General features: G+C 35.4%; 1 protein-coding gene and 1 long non-coding RNA gene across 8 annotated transcripts in view; one reads left to right on the top strand and one right to left on the bottom strand.

The window, feature by feature from the left end:
* LOC126869231 (nucleolysin TIAR-like) overlaps positions 1–14,434 on the bottom strand; it is a 585,963-nt gene that overhangs the window by 370,496 nt on the left and 201,033 nt on the right. The gene's annotated exons all lie outside the window — the stretch shown is intronic.
* Positions 1–14,434, top strand: part of LOC126869250 (uncharacterized) — a 326,016-nt gene that overhangs the window by 146,941 nt on the left and 164,641 nt on the right. The window contains exon 3 of the long non-coding RNA XR_007690866.1: positions 6,234–6,302. This is a non-coding gene — a long non-coding RNA (uncharacterized LOC126869250). The remainder of the gene's footprint in view (positions 1–6,233; positions 6,303–14,434) is intronic.

Here is a 14,434-nt window from a genome sequence, read left to right as displayed (position 1 = left end):
GGTAACCCATGGAGGTGTACGATTTCATACGTCTTTGAGTAGAGGAGTTGTTATAGCAGACCGAAGTCATGAAGTTTTTGCCTAGCGTTCTCCATTTCCACCGTTGATACTAGACGTCTTAACTTTGTAAAATGCTATTTTGCCAAATTCACTTGCCTGGCTGTACTCGAGTTTTACGAGGACGCAGTTACACTTTGCGCTCCAGGAAAAAGGGAAGCTAGTCCAGTTTTGACTTTTTACGACTAAATGTACGGCAGTATACAACTGCAGTTATACCTGCTTTTTAAGTACAATATACTTTTTGGCTTTGATTGCCTGTGAGTCAGTACTTTTTCGAGTATTTTTCAGGCCGCGTTGTTACAGACAGTTTGCAAAAGCAAAAGCATCGGATTTTGTTATTAACGTTACTTTGTTCCGTATGATTATGTACATGACATGGAACACAAATTTCGAACGCTGTTATACGTATAAGGCAGATGCTTAATTAATTTTTTATTTTCTACGTATTCAAAGCAATAAGCGAAATATAGTCGTAAAAAACTTATTAATATTTATGCGTTTACTTTTTACGTTATTTATTTTCTATGCCACAGGAAAATATTATTAAAAACGTACTTTTGAGCGGAAAGTAAATTTTTATAAAAATTTTATTAAATCTCTGGCATGCTGAATAAATAAAGGTTTATGTAGAATCATGAGGTTTAATGCTTTCACAAATTTTAGCTTCTTAGCCTCGTAAAATTCTTAGCTCGCTTTACGTAACTGTAAAATATATTATTATTACAAAGAAATTATATATTTAAGGTATATAATCATTACAAAGAATTGAAAAGATTATTTGAACAACTACTTATCAACTACTTCTGCTTTACCCTTGTTATTTGCATTCTATCAATATTTGATACAGAAACAGTGTCAAAGAATTATTTCAAACGATTGATAATAATTTTCAATATATTACTATACATTACCAATCGACAAACATTTGATTGAATGACAAGGACAATTAAAGAGTGCTTATAGAAAACGCTGTAAGCGCCAAAATTGAAAAATTTCGCGTTTCCAGTGGGAATAGTTATTTTAGATAAGAGTAGTAATTTTAGAAAATGATGTCAGAACGTCGCATACACTTTTGTTCTTTTTCTTCTATGAATTTGGACTACGTTAATGCATAAGTTTTCTTTTCCTCTTGAAAAGCTTGTTCCTTGATACTTAATAGTGTTTTCTCCAAGCGCTCTTCAAGTTCATTGGCTCCATTACGAAACTTGTTGCTATGAATGTTGCAAAAGAATCTCATAATAATAGTCGTAACTTGCAACTCGTGCTTTGTACACTTCCTCTAACAATATTACTTCAATCAAGAAAAGGTCAGAGACCTTTGTTCCCTTTCTTCCCGATTACATATGTTATAACACTCTTTAGCTTTTCATCTGTGACTCTCTAAAGAGAAGTAGTTGAAGATAGCCGACAGTAACTACTAATACCATGAAAGATTGAACGAAGAAATCCGCGGATGCGCGTACTTTCTTGCCTCGAAGAAGTTGAACAAGCACCACTAAGAAAATCAGTAATCCGTCTCAAACTGAAGTTTCGTAGCTCTCGAGATCTCATGGCTTGACATTAGAAGGTCTAAAACGTCTGGTGCTTTCATCCCTTTCTGTCGGTTCTCCGAGGTCACTAATGCTCTGTGTCATCCTGTTGCGCCGGATTTCCGGTCAACCGCGTGCTTTCCTTTTTGCTCGAAGAAACAACAACGCGAAATGGATTCTCGACGACCGCTGGACTAATTCCTTCCATCGAGGAAGTAATCGTAAAATCCTATTATTGCACGCGTTAATGTTATATAGGCCACCTCTCAGGGAATATTGCAAGCTGCGTCGACAAGGAGTATAATTTTCTCATTTAAACGCTGCTTTATCGGGAATGTTTTAATCGTTGCACGTGATACCGACGGGCATGTGCCGTTTTTAACTAAACCCTCGCGTATACACCGCGGCGTTACGTCCCGTGATAAACGCTTTTAAATGAGGAAAGAGAGAGAGAGAGAGAGAAAGATATTGTACGCGAGCATGTATTATTTAAAGGTTCGCAATGAACTCGTACGTACGGTTCCGTTTAATTGACGTATTTCCGCGAAGCAGAGCTACCGCCGAGAGAATTTATTATTCGACCTGATGTTACTATAAAAAGTGTGTGAATATTGCGTTGAGAAGAATTCTCGCTTCTTGATGCTGAATATTTTGGGTAATTGTTAATAGAATCAATATTTCCAATCTTTTATTTAATTCTTCTATCCTATAGAAGAAATGATTGTAAAAATTACACGAAAGAACAAGATTTTCAGAATGAAAGTAGATCGATCAAATTATAGCCAGGCATAATCTGTATGCAAGCGAAGATAAATATTGGATAAGAAATATATTTTCTAAATCTGCATGCGATAATAAGGAGAAGAAAAAACGTGGAAGTAATCAAGTGAATAGCGAATGTGAAATAGATTCATGAATGATTTTTACATAAATCATGAAACAGTGACAGAAACGTGTATTTATTTCCTATTTCTTTGAAATAATACACTTCTTGCTATAATCAAGAGCAATCTGTAACTTGTTCATAGTAATAAGCTGCTTTTTCATATTTATCACAGTTAGCACCCTAAGGGTGTAACCTAACTATCTGAAATTATCGTTTTTTTTTTTCTAACTACACAAGCTATGCAAACATCAGTGTATGGAAATATATGCGATTTTACAGGCAAGTATATACGTATTACGGCTTTTACGGCGTATCGATGGTAATAAACTGTTCCTTTTCCCTTAGAATTTTTTTATGTTTAACGCAAGCCATTTGTGTGTTAGCGTTTTAATCGTAGATATTTATTTTTCGAAACGAGTACGATAATTTAGTCTGTCTAAAATTGCTTCTAGAGATACTGTGCATAATGTTATATATGAAAATTGTAGCAAATTTAATTACCGCATGCACGCACGTAAAAGAAAATGACGAGATTCTAAAAGCATAAGATTGCTCATTCGACGCACTTTATAATACTTAATTTTAACACCGGAATTATCAACGCCAGAACTTAGACGAGTATAGCGAAACTACCACCTATTATTTCAATCTGCTCTTTCCTTCCTTTCTTAAATCATCGATTAACTGGAGGCAAATTCCGCCTGAACTTAACTCGATTTTTATCAGGCTTTCCATTAAGGGCCTGTGCTTTGCTTAAATCGATGAACACAGAGACGACGTAATGCTCGCAAATTTATTTCAAACAGCTTTAAATCTGTACGACGGGCGCAATTAGAGCGGAAGAAATGGATCTTCTCTCGAAAATGTCGATCCTTAGCAAAAAAGTAGTATCTGGATTAAAATCAGAACATACATGTATAGATAAAGCAAAATATGTATATAAATAAAACTCTATATGCATATCTATCTTCTTAATTTATTTCATTAAATTAATATGACGTTTTCGTCTAACGTAAGTCTTTCGGAGACCAAACTGCCAAATTGAATCCAGTCTCTCCTGTAAAAATACATTGTAATCATAGATACTTAGACAGGCAACATAAAATATTTCTACTATTACAATTCCTAACAATCTTAACTTATTGAACGTTAGAACAAAACCGAAGCAAACGTTGAAAAGGTACTTAATTAATGTATATACTGTACGAAAAACTGGAACGCATTCTCACACGGCAACGGTGCGGAATGCCTAGCGAACCAAGAGGAGAATGGAAATAGGAGCAACAGAATTTCTGGCACCCACGGGCAGCGTTTATTGCGCGCGTATGAACAAAAAGTATGTTAACCGGGTTGGGTGTAACGAAAAAGTGCAGCAGCACAAGAGGACAGTTGTTCCATCCAGTCCATTTGGACTTTATGATGTTCTTATTTGTTGTCGCTTCGCTATAGGGCACTTAACCCAATTAGCACATCGTAGCCTCACTCTTGTATACTTATCTGTCTAGCTATCTACGCGCTAGGAAAGCTTACACACATACCATAGCCGGAATCTAAAATACCACTCCCCACATACTTGCATTAATTTAATTAATTTCGGGACGCACATATACGGTACATAATTACCGAAATGAAATTATAATAACTGGCTCCCACGGGGGGCAGCTTGGACGCTTTCGATGCCTTTTTCGAATCTACTTCCGTTCTTTTTACTACCCGAAACTGAAGAGTCACGCACACGCGTTTGAAATATAAAACTAAGGGTTTTATTAATCGTTAGGGGAAAGATTAGAGCGATTACGCGCGTTGCCTGTGCTACTGATTAATCTCGTTTAATAACGCAGTTAATGAATTTTGTTAGGTGGGGCATACGCTTGTGTAATAACTCAAAGTAACACGAATCGTAACGTTGCTGCATGCGTGAACTGGCACGGACTGTGCTATAAATTATAATACCTGCTTTATGAGTCCACCTTCTTTTCTTCGTGCGTGAAGAATTAAAGGTACGCGGTGTAACAGTGAATTCTGACTTTGTTAATATAAAAATCAAATTTTTCGATCCAGATCTCGTAGTTTGAGTATGTTTTAGAAAGCATTAGTCTGGTACATGCATCTTCGACGAATTTTTAAATTCGATTTTCTCGAAAATGAAGCACTGTACAAGAAAGTCTTATTCGATATTTTCACCCTGTATAATTTCAATAACAAAACTTGACGGTTTGAGTTATTATTTCATACCGTCTTCATCTTCTGAGTAAATTAATAACGATGAACTTCATTGCACGAAGTTGAGAAGTAGTCAATCTTTTATATAATTAATGCCCCTTAATCAAGTACTTAAGTATAATGTGTTAAACATTCGTCTTCGAACAGGAATTTTATACAAGTTAATCTATATTATTTAATAAATCTAATCCTATGTGTAGCCTAACTTAGTACTAGTTAATTAATCCGATCGCCAGCTTCTATCGCCTCTCGTAAAAGGCTACATTAAAGGGAACTACAGGATAAATTTTTCATTATATTATTACTATTAGTTTATAATCATTTCGTGAAAAGACATGTATGATATTGTAACAGTACATAAATTTATTGCATATTTTTTCATTTGCCTAAAAAGAAGCAAGAAATTCTTTCTTCTAAGGAAGTAAGAAAGCTGATTTTAAGGAGAAACGGGATTGCTGTAGTCAGACACTCTAAGAACCAGTGCATTAAGTATTACGTATATGTTATCATAATAATTTTCTATACATATTGCCAAAAAACCATTGTCCTAATTTGCCTTTAAATTAAACCCTTGCCCAGTCACGTAAAATCCCGGTTAACAAGAATCCTAATGCATCTATGAAGGTATTTTAAATCCTGAAACTACGGCCGTTTACATTTTCAAGAGCATAGAATCATCTTTTTTGCATGGCACAAAAAGCTTCTCTATTTCTTAGAGCTTGAGTCGGAAAAGTGCTTCTTTCTACAGTAAACGTTTTTATTCGGTAATAAACAATTCTCTGATTCATTAATAAGGACCCTGTTTTTTTCTTCAAACTTTCTATTCAATAAATAACAGTGTCATTGATATCGCATAAAATTGCAACCAGTTAGATTTCACAAGCTGTTAACGTTATGTCGTCGAACGTTCTTGCTTCAAAATTAACTTTATATATTTGTATTGTCTCGAGTTATCTATATTTGTATCGAACCGTTTATATATTTGTAGTCGTCGTTCTTCGATTCCATACATTTCATAAATGATTTTTTCGCGAACCACATTTAGATTCTTAACCGGTTAGCTGTTGCGACCTCTTTGAATAGTGTATACCTAAAATGTGTACCCAAAGTAAGCGATGACGAGTATACTTGTGAAACACAGAGTATGTGTGGCTGTTAGAATATTGAATTCAATTGTAATTAAATAACTGTTTTATTTTTTAATTTTATTACTGACAGGGCTCGTCAAAGACAGCTAACAAATTTTCTCAAAGTATTGTAACTCTCGCAGATAACTTTCACAAATTTCTTCGCCGTATTTTGAATCGTCATTTTTCATAAAAATAGATTTATCGTTTCTTTGAGAATCCAACTCAATTGTCAGCTTTTATATGAGATCAGTAGATATCATAGTACTTACAAATGACTGTAATCGGCTGTAAGTTACGAATGATCTGTAAGTTCTTCGATTATTTATCACGATCGAGGTCGGTACGTGGTCAAGGCATTTTTAAGATTTGCTTATTAGATGAAAAGTTTTACGATTCGTATTGCAGACACGAGAAGCGAGGAAGGTACGATAATGGTAGACGAGTGGAGAAGTAATGGAAGAAGACAGCGAATGAGTGAGTGAGTTTTATGTTTTATACCGGGCGTAATGTTTCGGGATTAGCATAGTACACGATTGTAAAACCCCCTAGTAGCGCGATACAGAAGCCACAGAGAAAGCATCTCCGCTTCCACTGACTACACGGCTTGCGTTTAACGTCCGAGTTTGCCATGTTTTTCGCGGCTGCGAAATTATTTTCAGAATCTCCCTGCTTCCTCGCCGTTTTTCCGCTTTCTATAGCTCGACCCTTGCAAATGCGACCGGCTGAACGTGCCACAGTACTAAGTTGCTATGGAAGACGCAGAACCGCAAGAAAAGAATTCTGTTTCGGTATAGCGCGGTATTAGTGGTTAAGCAGAAGATTCCCGCAAATATACAGCTGATGAGTTTGAATACGACGAGGACGGTAGAAAATTATCCACAAGATGTTTTACTGAAATGAAAGCATTCCTTTAAAAATAACGATGCTGTGTAAATGCTGTTAAGAATCTTGCCGAGTTCAGAGGAACGATTAATTAAACTGTTTCACGTTTATTTTAAAATTGCGATATTTCGCAATCAAATTTCTAATGTAATTTTTTTATACAAATTAGTGTATCATTTTTATTTTGCGTTCACTTTAACCTGTAATTTATACAAATATTACGTAGTTTCATTGTGAAATGTCAGTCCTATTTGACTTTCAGTGGCAACAAAGATACGAACAAGGTAAATACAATGTCTTGTTAAGTGAAAAATACAGATGTACGCGCCATTTCATACTTCTAACACATTTACAAGTCTACATTTATCTTACATGAGCGAGACTTTTGTCACGCATTTTATTTAAAGCGACGTGAATATCCAACGAGAAAGATATTCTTTTATTAAAACACTAAAACCTTGCAACACTTCGTTAGTTATTGCAAAAATTTCGAAAGAAATACCAGCAAAAACATCGTGTTCCCTTTACGACTTTACCATCTTAAATGGCTAATGAAACCAGCCTTGAAAACAAAATCATGCCCATTCGAAAATGTGCATATACGCATTACATAAAGATTACGAATTGGGACTCGTTTCCCCTGCTTGCACAGGCTGTATCGATACAGAAAAGAACGGATGCTAGCGTAGAAGCACAAACAGCAATTTAAAGGGGAAAAATCCATGGATATTCGGGAAAAAGAGGTGCGCCGATCGTTCGGTTCGTCCCGTAAGGCAGCATCGAAATTTTCTACTGCAAGAAACCAATTTGTTTGCCGATAGGGGAACACAGGGGGTGGCGAGGCGAAGCATGGCTCGTATCGGTGATCAGAGGCACGAGTGAGAAATTTTCTCTAATTCGGCCCGATGAGAAATGGACGTCCGGTAGACATAGAGAGTCGAGAGCTCGTATAGCGTATCGTATCACATCGCGTTCTATCGTATCGTTTCGTATCGTATCGTATCGTTCCGTATCCTATAGTATCGTATCGCGTGGAGCGGTAACGCGCGCGTCCGCTTTATTGTTCCATGGAAAAAGAAAACGAGGGGAGGATGGCGCGGAGCCGCGGAGGCAATCCGCGACCGGAAATTTAAAAAGTTGCGCAAATACGCAGGCCACGGGGGAGTTAAATGGGAGCCAAGGGGATGCGCCAGTGGAAGGGGCCAGTTAGTAGGTTCCCGGCCTGCGGGACAGAGACGGAGTTGCAGGCATACTTGGAAGGTTACGCTCGTGAAATTACGTAGTTCCGAGCAATTCGCATCCGAATGACTCGTGGAGGATCAAAGGCTTGCACGCCAGAGGTTGGCATCCTCTACTGATACTTTTTCGAACACCCACCAACTTTACTCTCTCAGTCTTTTCGTGCCTCTTTCACCTGACAGCAACACGCTTGATAGCTCCAAATGGATAGAGATTATATCGGACAGTTCGCAGAAAATCGAGGGGTGCCTCCTCACGGAATAAAGAGATTAACTGCTCCTCGAAAAGAAACCGTTATTGTTTTACGAAACACCAGTTTAAGCGAGAGAAAAGTTTCTGTAATTTAGCGATTTCGATTGTTGTTTAGATTCTTTATATACTTTGTTTCTTCCACTGAAATTAACATTTTCAAGTTTTCGTGAAATGTAGGAGCGTTTCTTTTTATATATAGAATATCATCACTCGTAATGTCTAAGAAGCAGGAAGATCTCTTTCTCATATTGAGCGATACGACATAAAAAATAAATTGTCTGCCTATCAAGTACCGTTCTACGAAATTTTAGTTTCTATGAAACAAGAAAAATCTCCGAGGATCCTTATAAAGTAACGGTAAGAGTGTTAGAACGTCAGATGTCGTCGTATTGGACATCCGTGGCCCGTTTAAGCATAGCAGAAAAAGTAATTTATCAAAGGGAGATGCAAAGCATGAATCATCGACGAGTCGCCGTTCAGTGTCGCTTTCTCCTAACGTTCTGCGCTATTGCATAACAATTAATTTCTCCATCGTTGTAGCTTGCGAGGTTAAAACAATAAGAGTACGACCAGGGTATCGCGAAGATTTATTGGCAATAATTTCAGCCGTGCGTGCGCCCATGAGCGACTTCGATGCAGCCATGAGCAGGCTCTGCACGGTTAAAATTACGTTATGCTTCGGTCGACAATTTTATCGCGTACCTACCTTAATATTGCATTTAAAGTTCCGCTAATTAACAATAAAATTACTTTCGAACATATCGTTGAAATACAATTTTTCCCAACGAGGACGTTCCTAATAGATGAAATAAAAAGACACCATCGATCATTTTTACATGTAGCTTCAGGTGATCTTCAATTAGCAATATTGTAACTGAATATTCATTCGAATGTTTAAGCAACCAGAGGTCGTAATATTTATTCGCGGTTCGATACTGAGAATGAACAGAAAGAACAATATTTCACGGTTGAAACGTGAAGTAAGTGCAGACGTAAGAAAACATGGTAAAAGTGATCATAAAAGTTGCGATATTAATGATAAACAAACGGTACGTACGGTTCAGGAATGTTTGAATTCATCGTTCGTTTTATTTCGCGCGAATGAGCAATGAAATACAAATATAAATCCACATGTTATAAAATTCCATCGATTCGTACGAAAACGTTTAATTTGTTTTCACGCTGTTTGCTTTACATGAGAGAGAGAGAGAGAGAGAGAGAGAGAGAGAGAAGAAGCTTTTTGCTTTTTCTAGTACTAACTCGTAATAACAGGAACGTTAATGGAGACTTTTAATCTATAGTTGGTGGTTGCGTATCAATGAATTACTATTGGATTTTGTGGTTTTATTTAATAACGTGGAAAACAAGAGAATATGGCAATAAAAAGTTTGTATGTCAATAGAAAAATAATCTTTTCTTTAAGCACTATCTTCGGTTAATTTTCATATTTCATGGAACTATTCTGTTCGATCTTTCGTAAGAGGAGATTATCTTCCAACGTAAATTTCTTTTAAATCCATTGGAAAAGGTTATTTTCAATGCCATAGACAGACTGCATCGTAGGATCTGATAGCCAGTGCTATTTATTCTTTCTGATCGTATTAGTAGCTGTCCGAGAAGCTTGCAACGAATGCCTTTTGGCCGTAATGTAGCAATTCCGTTTTTAAAATTAAATTTCCTTTGTATTTGCGGCTAGGGCCGCAAGACAATAGAATCACGACGATTGGCTGTCGATTTTAACGGAGCAAAGTAAAAACAGAAAGAATGCTACCACGATTCTGTTCGAGATACCTAGGCAAAACGAATGAGACTTAAGCCTCGAGGGGGGGAGAAAGAAATGTTAAAGAAAAACGGCGGATGAGAAGGCCAGTGGAATAAAATAAAATATCGGATTCCCCACGTACGACTGACGCGGCATTTGGCGGAAGATCTGTTTGATGTTTTCTCCGCAAGCCCGGCAGCGATGCCCATTTCTTCTATGTATTATACATATGAAACATATTCTACTGGATACACGAACAAGGAACGTAATGGTTACGAACTGCACGACGATTCATACAGGAGTAATCCGATTATTTCTGTATCTGCTAGAATCATGTACGACCGTTGTAAAAATATCGTGTTGTTTTCGGGTTCCATGGCGCGAGTTTACGGATACTTTGTCTTAAAATCTTTTACCTTTTTAGTTACCTGCGTCCGTTTACCACCAATAATTCGATATTTCACGTGTGTACGTTGTATTTGAAATCACTTTTTCTAAAATAAATTTTCATTCACGGAAAATTATTTGTTTTATATCGACTACGGATTCGATATATACGAATATGTTGGTCATCTTTGATAACATGTGATTTTAGTATTAGCAAATTTCATAGCATCGATGAAGAGGTACTAGAAAATGTAATGTATAAAGATATAGTTCTATTAGATTAAATGTCGAAAGGTATAAAAATACTTTTTAAGAATTGAAAAGGGAGTCTATTAATTGAAAAATAAACAGATTTTTTAATTGTTTACACTCCGCATGTCCAATTTTGTGTCTGATAATATTTACAATATAGCAATTGATTTATACGAAAAACAATCTTTTCAAAGGCAGTTTACCTTAATTTCGAACTAAATATTATAAATATCGTTAAGCAACGATTCACGAAGCACTTCACGTTGAGTCTGTAGACATTGAAAACTATTCGGGACAAATTAGGAAGGTCAGGGTGGTATTGTTAGTACTTGAGGCACTCACGCACGTACAGTGAACAAGCGTGTCTTCTCGCGTTTAGATCTGTTACGTGATGCGCATATTTCTCCTGCGGAGTCTGATTAATTAAAGATTTGCTATTGTTTAATTGCTAAAGATGCATTTTCGAGAAAGATATATAAAATATAAAAAATATATAGATACTAAATAGCCAAAGCAGTTCTAATAAATTACACTATCAACAAGAATTGATTCAAAATGAGTAATTAAAGAACATATAACTGCAGGCTTTCCAATCAATTTTAATTTAATTGATTAATAATTTTGGTTCTTTAAAATAAATTCAGAAACAGGTAATACAGAAGCAAATATATTTGCGTTTATTCTATTTTACAATTTGCGCCAGTGTTCTATACCCATTATAGTCTCGTTTACCTATGACCTTTTCGTCCTTATCCGAACGTAATGAGTATACCTATTTACATAATATATTGGTTACCTATAAATCATTGTTCTAGGGCAAATGTCATTATTGAAGTTGATAACGTTACAGGTTAATAATGTTACCGACATACACGTGAGCTGGCTATTTCCATAATGTACTTAGGTACTTTGTATACAGCAGTATGGGAATATGTTGTCAACTGTAACAATTACTTCTATTAGTGAATTCTCGCGACATTTTTGGAAACATAAATAGATATTTTAAGTTATTGAAATAATTCGAGGCACACATTAAAAAGCTCTGTTTTCAGTTAGGCGTATTAATCGAAAACTTCATAAAAAGATAGATCTGACTTTATTCCAAGACGTGGTTTTAAACATTTTGATACGGATAATAAGACGAAAGAAAGTTGAATCTTTAGAAAGTTGTAACAATTGCCATGTAAACTTTATCAGTTTCTTTCTACTATATGCTCATATCCTATTGTTCTACTTTAAACTTTGAAAAATCTATTCACTTTTCTCCCCGGCATTGTATACTATTTTCATAAAGAGTTGGAGAAATTTGCCGCAGAAAGATCCTTTCTCTATTGTAGCTTAATTAAACAATAAATTGCAGAAAAACAGTTTCAGCATTCCGAGTATGTGAAATTTTCAAATGAATGAGAAAATAAAACTCGTACGTAGCTACGTAATACTACTTACTACTAAAACATTCTCATAATCATTTTAACGTGAAGAATATTTTACGAATTTCTATAAATGATCAAAGTATTGAAAATGTCAAAACTACTAAAAGTAGCATAAAAATTATTTGCACGTCAAAGATTATCTTTTTTTGAAATTCTTTATTCTATTTTCTCCTTTCAAATTTATGTAACTAATTTAACATGTATCTAAAAATGTATATAAAATTATATTTTTCTACTGACGGTATTTGTATATGAAACGATAACGATATAAATGCGAACGAAAATTTTTCTCGCGAAACCCGGTTCCTTATTATTAGTTGCACTTTCGGTGATTTTCATAATACGCCAAAGTTTAGTAGTTTGTATCTGCGACTTCGCCGCCTGTCCGTAAGTCGTTTGTGACGGCCAGCAAATTAAAAACCGTCCAAGTTTTCAGACCGAACGTGTCTCGACGAACGATTTCAGCTAATGGCCGGAATATAACAGTAAGTATACAAGTAACGCTTTAATAAGAGTGAATCACGCCAAGTCTTCGACTGCCGGGCTATTCTCACGCTCAGGTAAAATTCTGATTTATGATACAACCATACGGGGCTATATCAACGGAAGTATTCCAGTGAAATACATTTCGAAAGGCGTAATGCAACGCAAAGTGTATGCTTATTACAGAGAAGATACAGTAAGAGTAAACATATGTAAATTTCTCCATACATTTATGTATAAGTATGTGTCTGTGTATATATATATATATATATATATATATATATATATATATATATATATATATATATATACAGGGTGGTTGGTAACTGGTGGTACAAGCGAACAGGGGGTGATTCTACGCGAAAAAAGAAGTCGAAAATATAGAATAAACATTTTTTTTTATTTTTTTTTTTTTAATTTTTCCATCGAGACAACGATCTACAGTGAGATCCGTTATAACGTACCGCACGCGTACCGAGCGAAAATTCAAAGTCGATTTTCTCGAAAACAAAGCCTCAAACGAAAAATTTTTATTCTATATTTTCGACTTCTTTTTTCGCGTAGAATCACCCCCTTTCCGCTTGTACCACCAGTTACCAACCACCCTGTATATATATAGAAAAATGTACATTTGTTTAGCTTTCTTTATTCGTTGTGAGTGAAATAAACTTCCGTCGAGGATACAAGTGTTTAATAAAAAAAAAGTTACCATAAATATGACTACCATGAATACCATTGAATGTAAACATGAATCTTGTACTAGAAAATTTAATTTTCTTAAAAATAGAAGTAAGTCGATTGATGCTACATTTTAATTTAAGCATCCTCCGCCGAGGATTGATGAAACGAGTTGTTTAATTGAACGTTTAGGTGGATGAAGAATGTATATATAAGACTTTTCGTTAATTTTTTTTACCTTCTCAGATCTACATCGAGCCCAGTCATATTTCTTCCCAAGCGGGGGGTCCTGTCAACGTTGGTCATCGTTTATAATCAAGCATATAATGAGTCAGAGACAGATCTGTTGACTTTTAAGTTTCGTTCGATCATGGTCATGACCCTGCTATCCTACCGGCGTCCAACATCACTAGCCATTACCGTTTCGTTCTTTCATTATGAATATTCATGAATCTCCGTGTCACATAGCCTTTGCAATCTTTCCAGCGTTATAAATCTTTAAGCACCGAGATTTCGTTTATACAGGATGCGATAACGAAAGGAGCTGAAATAATAGGAGAATCTCTTTCGAGAAAAAAAAAAAAAAAAAAAAATTGGAAAGATATTCTCAAGTGAAAATCGATGTTTTCTTTTGAACTCTTCAGGCTTACACGGAATACTTAATTGTTATATAAAGTTTTACAGTTAAAAATTTGTTCTTCTATCATTGATTTAGTCATAATTGCTCCATTGTTATCGATATTTTGTAAAAAGTACAGTACTATATGTAAATATGGTTCGTTGCTTGGTTTATAACGAATGAATGATTAATTTTAATGTTTTCATGAATTTTAACAAATCATTGAATCCTTGCCTTTGTTTATTATATTAGTTACGTATAAATTGGAATATTAATTAACTGTATTAGCTTATAAGTTTTGTTGTCAAAAGATTCTCTTATATAATTGAGAATATTTGTATACGTTTTAAAAGAATTTATATAGAAATAAGAAATACTGCTCGATAAATTTTCATGTTCTTTTGTAATAGGTTCAGGTAATACGTTACGGCAAGTATTAACAATTCTCGTAGTATGGCATTCAAAGGCCACGGAGTGTCACGGTTTAATACCTACATACGATTACTGGGAAACCGGAAATATCTAAAACATTTCCTCTAATAGAACAGGATAATCTTTCTGGCAGTTGCTAAATCGCAGCTTATGCATTCTGTGCGTGGTCCCAGCACACGTTGCATTG

Source organism: Bombus huntii, chromosome 9 (assembly GCF_024542735.1).
Source record: "Bombus huntii isolate Logan2020A chromosome 9, iyBomHunt1.1, whole genome shotgun sequence".
Classification (NCBI taxonomy): Eukaryota; Metazoa; Arthropoda; class Insecta; order Hymenoptera; family Apidae; genus Bombus; species Bombus huntii.
The sequence above is the reverse complement of the archived record's forward strand: the minus strand, read 5'-3'. Positions and strand labels throughout refer to the sequence as shown.